Source organism: Silene latifolia, chromosome Y (genome assembly GCF_048544455.1).
Source record: "Silene latifolia isolate original U9 population chromosome Y, ASM4854445v1, whole genome shotgun sequence".
NCBI lineage: Eukaryota > Viridiplantae > Streptophyta > Magnoliopsida > Caryophyllales > Caryophyllaceae > Silene > Silene latifolia.
In genome coordinates, this window is record NC_133538.1 from 38,822,618 (window position 1) to 38,835,466 (window position 12,849).

Below are 12,849 nucleotides of genomic sequence, written 5' to 3' on the forward strand. Positions count from 1 at the left end.
TCATTGCGAAAAAAGCTTTCAATTGAGTATAATTTTGATTATATTTATTGAAATATTTTGATATGTAGAGATGATTAAAGTGAGTGTCTCACAATATTTTACATTTACGTAAAAAAGTATTTTGAGAAAGTTATAAAACTTAAACCATTAAATCCGATAATAAAAATATATTTGGGAGAGTCATTGTATTTATTGAAAATAAAACTTAAAAGAAAACTATTAAGAGATAAGTTTTTATAGTATGAGAATGAAAAAAATTAATTATATTGCGATAAATTGAATACATATAAGATTCTGATAGGTTTAAATAGTGTGATAAGGAGTATGTATTTACACAGTAACACATTGATCGCGAGTACATTTAAATAATCAAAACAAAAGTAATGATTATTAAGTAATATATATATAGTATTATAAACGACATGAAAAAGTAGAAAACACGTTACAATTTTCTTTAATATCTTCAATTAAATATGTATGCATCAAGTATAAAATATTGATTATGCCAAACTAAATATTACTTTAAGATAAATATTTTATATGTTATCTTTTAAGTACTTTTAAGTTAAACCTCAAAAAAATAATATTTGCGACACACAATCAAAAGAATACAATAGATAGTTGTTTAAAAAAACAAAAGGTGCAAATTTCTTATAGATATGTCTGACACATAACAATTGCAACACACAATCAAAAGAATTGAATAAGTTGAATTTGGACTCTATATGTTTGATACATAATTATCATACCGTTATACATAAAAATGTAAATTACATAAATTTATATTCACATCATTTTGAACAAATATTAACTGATTCGGGACATAATATTTCGCTAAATAATATAATTTAAGAACTCAATGTTGATCGTTGCGTTATTCAAATAAATTTTATTTTAATTAATATGATATTAGATAAGTCACAAATTTATTTATAAAACGTTGATCATGCATAATTAATTATCACTTAGTATTAGTTTTAATAATTAAAATTGTATGTGTGTTATTTTAAAATATTGAAGTTAAACTTAAAAAATATTAATTTATTTTTATTTATAAGTAAAAATATTAAAGATCATATGAATTCTATTATTTTTCTTCAATTATAATAATAAAATATTAAAACAGGCCGCGCGAAGCGCGGTATACTACCTAGTACTCTTTAAAAATCTCAAAGTGTGGTTATTGTTCTCAGCACAGTAACTTTGGGTATTTCTAACCATTTTGCCCCTGGCTCTTCTTTCTTCTATATTCTCGTTGCTTTCCCTTTTATCTCGTACATTTTCTCTCTCTCTCTCTCTCTCTCTCTCTCTCTCTCTCTCTCTCTCTCTCTATCTACAGTAATAATGTCATATCCACCACTCATTCTCCCTCATTCATTTTTAATCTACTCTTCAGTTCTATTTCCCTCTAATTCCAATGTCAACTTGCTTCCGTCTTCTGCTGTATTCTTCTTTTCTCTCTCTTCCCTCCTACTCCCTTGTCCATGTACGACCTTCTTACGTTCAGTTCTAATTTTAGGATGATTAAAGAAGTTGTGGAGAAGATTGGCACGTGATATATAGTGAGTTATACATCTAATTGATTTCTGGATTTAATTTGGGATTTAGATTTGATTTGTTTGCTTTTTGCATGATTATATTTGATGTTTGACTTTGATCTTAATGCAAATTTATATGTTTGATTTGTTAAGCAATGCAATTCAAATTACTTGTCAATTGCATTGGATTTTATTATCTCTGCTTTTTAATCTCTTGATTCATACAAAGTTTTCAACTTTTATGTCAGGTACACTTTGTTTAATGCCCAGACATTGACAAAGAAGGACACTTTTAGGCACATTCTCACTTTACTAAGCAACTATTTTCCTTTATTGTGTCATTGAAGTACTTAATCTCAATTAGAAGCAGTCAGATTGTGCCGCCAGGCAACTCCGCTGTTTGCGGCAATAGATAGAGCAACCTGATTGCCATACTTGAGGTAAGTAACTAAGTTGCCCTGTGCATTTTCTTCCTTTATTTTCCCACTCTCTTGTAAACCTTTGCATGTCGGGGTGCACAATTACGATCATGTTATTATTCCAATTTCAATCGATTTCTTGGTTATTTTGGTGTTTTTATTATGAGTTGGTATATTTCTTTTTATCATGGATTGGTATATGACTGAAAATTTGTGTTTTTTAGTATTGTGGTATAAGATATTGGCAATCTTATATTTTCGATTTGTTATTTTTTTTTTAATTATATATACATTTGGATTCCTCTGATTAGAGGACCACCGGTGGTAGCGAGTGGCTTCTGAAAGTGATGGCCCTTTATAGTTGTTATTTTCTTGCAGTTTTTGTTAAGGACGGAGGTTGGAGATCATCAATCACGATGAGGAATGCCACCGGCAATGAAAACGGGCACTCGTGAGGTAGTGCCGCATTAATTACTTCTTTTGTATTTTCAAGCTTATACGATAATTGTAAAGCTGCTACATGCGTCCGCCTGGTGGTATCCTTGCTCTTGGAGAGCATATTGTTGCTACGGGTAACATTGCCATGAACCTTTTTATGCTTTAACAAGAAGACTTTTTTCATGGGTTCTATCATTCAATTCTTGAATATATTATGCGTGGCAGTCTTTAAGTTTGCGGAGCAGCCGGAGAACAATGAAAAAATGCTAGACCTGAAGAAAAAAGTCAAATTTAAGATAATGAGTGTGAAGGCTAAACAAGGGACAGAATATGCGCCCGAGTTGGTGAGCATTCTCATCCAAAAAAATTTCGTTTACAAGTTGTAGATAATCTTATTACTTTTCAAAGATACTGTTTTATGCCCTTCTATCTTTGGTGGTTTTATTACATGGTTTATACTTTTTGTTTACGTTTTTGTTGAGTTTAAATCTTGGGCTGATGTGATGATTACAACTCACGACCTACGACATTTACAGTTTTAAAAATAAACAATGTACTTATCCAGTGGAGAGTGGATTTTTTCACTATTTGAGTTGGAGTAAAGTGTCGTCACTAAAGCTAACATGAAAATGTCGCGATTGTTTTCATGTTATGTGGGTTATGTATATATGTGAAGGTTATTAATTTAGCACATAGAACTTGGAACATTCATGTTACTCAAATCTGTTAGATGAATTTCAGTCAGGTCTTATGTCTTTCTTTATCCTAACCAAATTGAAACAAGCAGCATGGTTATGAATACCACCTTGCGCATATGCGTCATGTTGTAGGCCGTTAACTACCGTTTCTTTGGAGTTGATCGTTTTACTCTCTAATTTCAGCTATATCTTATTACTCTTGGCTTCATTTACGAGGACTGATATTTAAGTCATCGTGTGAGTTAAAGGATACTTGGGGTATTAATTTCGTCATAATATGCTATAAGTTGTTGGGATCGGCCTGCTCAGATACCAAGAGTTTAGGGACATTCTTGATGGTTTTCTTGGGTGTGAATATACATTCTTTATCTACTAGGTAATAGTAATTTATTTGCCCGACGGTCTTACACTATGAGACTGGCCCTTTACATGAAAAACACTCATTTATTAATAGCGTTAAATAGAATGGGTTTCTTTCATAAAAGGATTGTCATACATGTGAGACCGTGTGTGACTGGGTAAAACTTTAGGATAGTATCCAAAAAGAAAATTAAATTGGGTTTAGCTTCATTTTATCAAGAAAATGGTCTCATAAAAGGCCCCACAATACGGTGTTACAGTAGGTGTTTGGTTTGATTGGAGAAACTTGGGTTTGTGTTTACCTTATTTCACTAATCGGCGTCCAAAATTCATGTTTTGACATGCTCTATGAGCGTTTTTTAGCCGATGAAAGATTCAATTAATCTTCTACTCCCAATAAACAGTCCCATATTAATATATTGGGAGACCAAAGTATTTGACCAAAAGCATCATGACTATTGTATTGTATGTTGATTAATTTCTCATAAAAGAATTTGTTATGATCTGTTATGGAAATCTTAAGTCAGATTTTAACTCTATTGTCTATGTTATGCTCAAATAACTGTTTTCACCGTTTAATACTCATTTCTTGTAAGAGAACTATTTAAAATTTATGTTTACATTACCATGGCAGCAAACTATGTGGTTATTCAATACGGTAATTATGCTTTTAGCTTATCGGTTGATGAGTATCTCACACGTTTGATAGTTGGATGGTTGGCCTCATTATATTAACATGAGACTTCTATTCCAGATATGTGAAAGAGATCACGAGTACCAAATAGACCCCATATTAGCTAGGTTGAATAAATGAGCATGTCACACATTCTACAAACACTAATTTAGGTTCAGTCATAATATTATTTATAAAATAATATGATTTATTCCACCATTTGTTCGTTTTGTGCATAGCTCGGCCGAACAGAGATGCTGGACAGAGATGCTGGTGAAGGAGGTCAAGCTTGATGAGCTGATGGCAGCGTACTGAAGTTGGCAGCATTTTAGACATCAACTGCGTAATTTCTGATTGTACAGCAACAACGCCGTTTTTCCGACATCCGATAGTGAGGTTTGCATTTAAATTCTATTGGTTTACATGTAACTTTTGATTTTGATTAACAAGATAGTTTATGATCCCTATAAACTAAAAAGAGTTTGGTTGATGGTGATTAGGTTCGCTATGTGGTTTGTTGTTGATATCTTGTATTACGGCAGTTGGTGGCAGCGAGAGTGATGGCGAGGAAAAGTGTAGTGGTTTAGTTCCTATTGATGGTATTCCGGTTAGATTATACGGCTTCACACCTTATCTGAAGGTATGGTTTTATAAGTAAGAATATTGTTATTCTACCTCAACTATCATCCCATTTTCTCTAATTGTTGTCATCCTTCTAAACACTTCCAAAATTTCCTTACTTCAGCACACTGTTTTTATTTTTATTTTTCAGAACAACTGGTGGAGCTGTTGTGGATGGGAAGCATAGATGGATGTCTGAAGAAGACATATCTTGGTTAACTTAATCAAAGTTCCATTATTTATGAAAAAAAAGAGTATTAATGTTATTTAATTGTCAACTTACCCTTCAATAGTCTTGAGTTTCACAGGATGTTTCTGAGTTTGGCCTCCAATTTTCATCTGAAATCAAGGTACTTTCTTTGTTAATATTATTATCACTGACTTATCTTATTGCTGTTTTATGTACACATTGCCAGCACCGGTCCTCTCACTTTATCTTACACAGTTAGCGCCTTACTATAGTAGCATGTATTCGGGGTTGTGGTTGTTTGTGCTCCATGATAATGTTTTTGTCTTTTACGGAATTGGGTACCTCTGTCTATCCATTTTCCTTACTCAGTTACCCTCCACGTTCTCACATTTTCCTGACTCATTTTTTCCCATTTCCTCTCCCCCACTTAGTTTTTCCTACTAGCCATTCCCTATTACATTGTTAATTTACCCTATTACTTCTTTTATCTTACCCATTTCATGTTTATTTTGATCGTCAATTACTTTTCACGGTTGATTCTTATAGTTGAGGATTTTACTCGACTGATTTTCCCGATTGATTCTTATAGTTGGGGATATTACTTTATTGCTTTTTTCGGTTAGTTCATATAGTTAAGGATTCTTTGTAGGTGATGGCAATTGTTGGAAATATACAGTGTAGATTGGGCTAAAGTTCAGGGCCGCCGAACCAGTGGTGTGGAATGATTTAAAGTTCAAGGTGTGGATCGATGAGCACACTTATGCGGCTGCTAAGCCTGAAACTGGTGTGCTGATTGCTGTGAAGCGGCTTAATACATAAAAGTTTTCAGGGTCACAGGGAATGGTTGGTGAGTTTCTTTCCTACTTCCGTATTTGCTCTATAGTTCATATACTCTCTTAGGAACTTACGGGCTATTAGGCAACCATGCCGCCAAATCGTCAACTACTGTAAGAGTCTAGGAGTGTGCCATAAAAGGTTAAATCATCTGTCTTAGTTTTGTACTTGTTCCACGTGGCAGAAATTGGAAAATGGCTAGGGAAACAAATATACAGGGTCACAGCCATAACTACAGAGTTCCTGAACCATTTCCTAACCAGTTTTTTCCTAAATTAATCTAATAGTCGCTTATTCTTGCAAGTGAACAATTTTCAGAGTCGTCTAATGGATTAGAGTGACCTCAAATTGTTACTTAAAATGAACCACCTGGTGGTTGTTGGAACATGGGTAACACTCAATTAAACGCGATTGACACTTCTGATCAATAGTTCATTATTGGAATAAACTTAATAGGTGGTGGTTAGAATTAGAAATGGAGCAAGTGCGTATGATAAATCACGAGATATTTCTAAAGTTGCTAAGTGGTTTATGTATCATCAAAATACCTGAATGCTAAATTTTCAAAACTTGGTCATTATCATAATACTTCCTCCTATTCTATATTTTCTTACCTATTTCCTTATTCGGTTATTCGGATTTTCTTCCCTATTTCCTTTTTTGGGATGATTTGTGTGGTCCAAATTCAGTGACATATGGGGTAGTGTGTTTTGTGTGGTCCAAATTCACTTTGTTATTTCTTGTGTAAAAATGAAAGGGGAAGAAAATATAGAATAGGAGGGAGTACATGGAAACGCTCTTCTGTATGTGATAGTTTTTAAGCTCCTTTAAAGCTTATGTATCATGAACCTCATGACGGTTAAATATTTATGTGCCAACTGTTGTAGATAGCTGATGCCAAGGCAGGTACAAGTATGAGTGTCTATTTTTTAACAGAAATGGTATTTCAAGCGTCGATGACAATCGAGTTGGACCACTGCACAAGCATGTATTTCCTTCTGAGATGGGTCCTTGGCTTTCTTTTGTTGGTTTAACTCAGAAGGTAAGCAATGAATACTGGGAACCATTGCATTATTTTGATAGTTATTGTTTACTATATTCTCAATAAACTCCTCTTTGTTCAGATACGAATATTTGATACAATGGAACTGCAATCAAAGTATATAAATGACATTACTGAAAAGGCCTAAACACCTTACTCATTATCTCCAAATTCCCGAGGAGGTATCTCATATATTCTGCTATGTTAATTTCAAACTTAATTAGGACTCCCCTATTCCTGATTTAGTGCTATGTTTTATTGCTAGGAAGTGCTTATGTAAGTCGCTTTAGATTTAATAGAAGTCCGTAGATTCCTTGGTTTGGGATTATGGTTCAATAAAGCAAAATGGATCATTAAATTCGTTGTGTTTCATTTTGTTCTGAAGTAGCAATCATTTGGACCAAAGTACAACTCAATTCTCATAATGCGTCATCTAAAAACAGTTTCACAGAATGATCTACCTCTTTACCCGATTGCTGAAAAGCTCATATAAGGTTCAGAGTAATTTCTCAATAAACCTCTTGCACAGTACACTGACATGTTAACCTTGATCATGAAACAAGCAGACTTAAGACTTAATTAGTTCATTGCAATTTGATCTACACATTTCAAAAATCAGAACTTTTTTGAGTAATCTTGAATTTACAACACTTGTTTCTATTAATGTTTTTGTTTTCTAATTACCTGGACTGCTTAGCATCAAAAGCGGGAATAATCTCAGCATTGGGAGATTGGAGGAAGGAAGTTTAGAGGGAGACCGTTTAAAACATAGAGAATCAGCGGGATGGATTTTGACCTTACCGTTGATAAGAGCTTTCAAACAAGATATGTCCCCTTTAAGAATAATTTAGCAAAGTTTACTATGAGTGTTATGTAATCATTCGTCAGCATTCGTGTAGTTTACAAAAAAAAATACAACATTTACCTGGTTTTGATTACTTAAAAGTGATTTTTGTAAATAACCCCCTTTTATACTATGTTTTTTTACAAATAACCCCCTTATATGTCTATTTTTTGTAATAACCACCTTAATTTCTTCATAATCAAAAAATTAACACCCAAACGAAATTACGATGACGATTTTTATAAAACCCGATCTAATTACGACATTTCGACTTTTACTTAACTAAACTACCTAATCTACCCTTACTAATTACACTCACCCAACCCACACCCTCCTACTTCACTCATTCAAATCATTCATCCCCAAATCAATTGTTCATCCTCCATACTCAACACTCCTCCTTCCTTGTCCATCAACAACTTCATTCCATCTCTAATTAGCAAGGGTAGTTTAGTTAAGTTGATCGGATCGGAAGTCTGAATTTGATAAGCGGAAGATGGCTGGGATGTATAGTGTATGTGAAAGAATGTTGGATAGGCAAGAAAAGACGCTGATTTGATAGATTAGCAGAAAGTGTAAATGAACTTAATAGCTTGGCAGCCAAAGGTGTATATCAACTTTTACCAGTGTCAGTGTAGATTCCATTGTATCGTTGTTCATCCTTTTTAGTTTTTACTTTCTATTCTTTCGTCCCCTTTATTTCTAGCATCTCCATACTATTGGTGGATCTGTAATTTCCTCCGAATAGTGAGAAAATGAAAGAAAACCAAAAAATCATCATCGTAATTCCGTTGATTTAGGGGAGGAGTGTTGAGTATGGAGGGTGAACAATTGATTTGCGGATGAATGATTTGAATGAGTGGGGTAGGAGGGTGTGGGTTGGGTGAGTGTAATTAGTAAGGGTAGTTTAGATAGTTTAGTTAAGTTAAAGTCGGAATGTCGTAATTAGATCGGGTTTTATAAAGATCGTCATCGTAATTTCGTTTGGGTGTTAATTTTTTGATTATGAAGAAATTAAGGTGGTTATTACAAAGAATAGACATATAAGGGGGTTATTTGTAAAAAAACATAACATAAAAGGGGGTTATTTACAAAAAACACTACTTAAAACGATTAAGAAATGGGGATTCGGACATAGTTGCTAGAAATTCGGTGTTGATTTTATTCAAAAGGTGGGCTTTTTTTAGTCTACCGGTATTTTTTTGTTCTTATCTTTTTATTTACCTTTTCTTGTTTAAGACCATCTTGATTTAAGGCCGTTCTCATACGCAATCAAAATAGATGTGGAAAATTAAAGGAGGTTGTGAGATGTCATGAGTGAAGACGGTCTTAAGAAAGACCAAATGCTTTTAATTTGATTATTTACATTAAAGCGGTTCTCATACGCAATCAAAATAGATGTGTAAAATTAAAGGAGATTGTGAGGTCTTGAGTGATGACAGTCTTAAGCAAGACCAAATGCTTTTAATGTGATTATTTACATTTTAATACTTCATCGGATTACATCATGCTTATGTCTCCTTTGTCCCTATTTTAGTTATATTGCATGTCAAACTGCTATTTGTCACATTTTCTTGTCAAGATGGTTATTTGTAGCTGATTTCTAGATGTTGGTTAGTTTGATCTATTGGCGAGGTTGTTTAATTGGTTTAAAGGGTCACATGAAAATTAATGATCTTATAAATAAAGAAGCCATATGATATTTACAGTGATGATAATTCTTACTTACTCCATCCCACGTCCCACTCATTTGTTTACCGTTTTTTTATTCTTTGTGAGGGTATTCTAATCTTTGGTAAACAAATGACTGAGATGGAGGTAGTACTACCTAATTACTTAAAGTCCTTGCATCAGCATGAGAGTGAAGTTTGTTATGAAATGGGGCTATATTTGGGAGCGGCCGAGATTATGCTAATGGCCCACCTATATAACAATGTAAATAAATTTGATTATTTGTTTGAAATGTTACTATTTACAGGGGTAACACTCGGCCTTTACTAATCATTGAGCACGCTCCGAAATATTATTGTTGAATATTTGGTTGAGATTTTAGTATTTATACTAATGCAATTCTTCTTGAAAATTGCAGAATTAAGAATAATGGTACAAAAAGGTCTCCATCAGGGAAAACTTCCAGCAAGTCTAACAGGTATAAACACAACTTTTGGTATCAAGTCTAACCGAAACCAAAGAGAAAATACAACTAACCCAAACAAAGCATATTGAGAAGATTGAATCATAATGCGAAAATTAACCCATTTCCTCATTACATATGAACCAGAGCAGCATTAGTCCACTATAAACTTCAAATGGCAAATAGACTATAAATAAGGGGCGAGCATTAAACGCAGTACCGCGATAATGGGCTGCCTTGATGAAGTTATGTTAGATTACGCTCCTTTTTTTTTGAAACACTATCGGCTCACTTCCGCTTAGCACTCCACCAATTCTTGACGGATATAAGCAAGTCTAGGTAAGTATAGCATTAGTCCACTGTAAACTGCTTTATGAAATAATAAATGTCTACCAGTGGTCCTAATTATGCCATATACGAGATTGATTCTGCGAAGAATATTAAGAATAAGGTCGAACTTTATATTGATTATAACTCATGTAGCTTACCTTTTAAAATGGGCACATGACTGAAACATGAGAGTAGTTAGTATCTTTACCTTCTTTATTAGTTTGGGAGGACTTGGGAGTCAGGATCTCATGTTACAAGTATTAAGACAAATCAGGTGGTGAGTCATGCACTTATGCGAGTGAGTAATCAATGACTAATTGCTTTGATGCTGATTTGGAACTCAATAGGTTAACCATAGTAGTTGCTTACAGCAGAACAACGAACTGAAATTGCCAGTTTGATTTTTTAAATGTTGTTAAACTATGTGAGTTGCTGTTTTTTTTTAAATGTTGTTAAACTAATTAAGACCATGTCACTTTTGCTAATAGCCCGTCTGTTTACCGAGTATTTACATATTATTGTATTCAAAATTTTTGTAATATTGTTTACTGTGAGTGAATATTGGCAAAACTAAACATTGCTTGACCAACAAAGTTAAAGGGATAATATTTTCTAGAGAGGCATAAATAAGTTCAATTTTACTTAAAAGTCTCATTTTGATAGACGGATTATTGAAAGTTTGGTTTTAGATATTCCACATATCTGATTTAGAGCACATTGGTATATTGTTATATCCCCCTTCTCTGTATGGTTTAAGCCTACTCTTATCAAGCTACATCATTTATGTTTCTACACTAATTCACTTAACATAGTTGCTCGATTTGTGATCTTTAAGATTTATATAATGAACTGTGTGTTTCTCATTTTGCAGTTCAAAGCCAAAAAGCCATCTTGGAAACTCAGGTCATCGTATCCCTTTTAAGTATTAAAAGGCTTACATGTGGTTCAACTTAGAGATGATTTTGATCAGATCGATGAGGAGTCTTTAGTAACCGAGGAATGACGTAAAAAGCCACAATTGCCCCTGGTAAAGTCGTTTATTTGTCTCAAAATATTTGTTTTTCATCAAATAGTCCACCACAGTATCTGCATATTAATTCAAGCGGTCATTACACACTCAGGTGTTGTTCCTTGTTGTGGCATGTGCATATACCTGATTAAACAGTGCTTGATTGGGGTAATTTATATCTGTGTTTCCTTGAAGTGGTTTCTCTGAGGGATTAATGTTTTTTTTTTTGAATTTGTTAGGTGTTGATGTTGTCGTTTACAGCTTGGAGTCAAGTTATGGGAGTTGGCTTGCTGCGAAAAGGGGCGACAAGCTGCTCTTAGTACTGCGAAATGACAGGTAGTGGCCACTTCATCATGTTCATATGTCTTCTTAAACACCTTATTCTTACCATAAACCACAAGAATAGTGTGTTTCTTACTTTCTGATTGATTAGAAATGTGGAGTATAGGAAAATTAAACTTTAGGTCAATAATGAGAAATTAAAGTGGGCGTAATAATTTATAATGACGCTAACTTCCTTCTTATGCTGTGTGGTCCATTGAATGCATATAATTTTCTATGATATTGTTCAAATTATACTTTGGGTTGATTGATTATGTGTAATTCCATGTCATATTCTTGATTGGCATGGCACACACCTGACACGAGTACGAGCGTAGGACTCTGAATGTTAAGAATCAAGAAGTAAACATAATTAATGATAAACTTGTTTTGTATAACATTGGTGACATGTAAAACTTCTGAATTTCAGTTATTAACAAAAGTAGAATCGATGGAAAATGAGCCAAATGATTCCGACGTAGACGCCATGGATGATTAGGAATCAAATGACACGAAGAAAGAGCTTAAGAAGCCAGACAAGATTCTCAAATGGCTGTCTAAGGTGTAATAGCATGGACACTAAATTTTGCTACAACTACAATGTTAGCCAGCTAAAACACATTTGTCGGAGGTCAAAGATACTCGACTGCGGGTAGGACCATAAGGATGGTTTTTGTAATAGAGAGATGAAATTATGAACTAATGTTGTAAATGATCTTTGGTTTATCATTGGTTGCTGTTTAGGTGTTCTATGCTCGTTCGCCTTATTTATAAGCTATGTAACGAGCATATCACATGCTTAGGAATTGGCTTCCTTCGTGTTTTGCCTACTATACCGATTGTTAACGCATCTATTTGGGTGTTTGAAATGGTGATTTTTTCCTCGTCAAGGCAGCTGGTTTCTACCAACGTACTTCCGCTTAGAATTCTACCAAATTGGGGCACCGCGCCCGATAGGGTGCGGTGCAACAACTAGTTTTAGTAAAGATTACAACTTGTCTAGAGGAAAATTAAAAGAGGAGAAATATTCTAACTAGGGTTCTAAAATATTTGAGAGAAAGATGAACTAACTAGTCTAATTTCTAAGGTAGAGTAAGATAATCTAAGGTTAGCTTGCCTTTTTCTAATCTAATGTAGTCTTTATATACTACTTCTACTAATTACTACTAATAATTATAATTATAATAATAATATTAAAATAATTATAATTATAATTATAATTATAATTATTATAATTATAATTATAATCTAATAATAATAATAATAATAATAATAATAATAAGCAAACTAATCGACGCATAAAAACAAAACCATCGACATAATGGCAAAACGCAGCAACAAGCATCCTCTGCCGAGCCACCGACGGCCGGGGCTGGTACTGGCACCGAGTAGCGTCAA

The 12,849-nt window shown here is 33.7% G+C and overlaps 1 long non-coding RNA gene across 9 annotated transcripts; it reads left to right on the forward strand.

The window, feature by feature from the left end:
- Positions 1-1,269: 1,269 nt before the first annotated feature.
- LOC141634451 (uncharacterized) lies at positions 1,270-12,341 on the forward strand. 9 transcript variants are annotated; one of them, XR_012539181.1, is made up of 15 exons: positions 1,271-1,562; positions 1,787-1,978; positions 2,336-2,529; positions 2,621-2,739; positions 4,366-4,522; positions 4,627-4,766; positions 4,899-4,961; positions 5,041-5,097; positions 5,587-5,784; positions 6,659-6,813; positions 6,896-6,995; positions 7,511-9,806; positions 10,993-11,148; positions 11,370-11,466; positions 11,882-12,341. It is a non-coding gene; the product is annotated as an uncharacterized LOC141634451 (long non-coding RNA). The 9 variants fall into 9 exon arrangements; XR_012539182.1 differs by having other exon boundaries at positions 5,056-5,097; XR_012539184.1 differs by having other exon boundaries at positions 1,271-1,443; positions 1,520-1,562; positions 4,899-5,097.
- Positions 12,342-12,849: the final 508 nt, after the last annotated feature.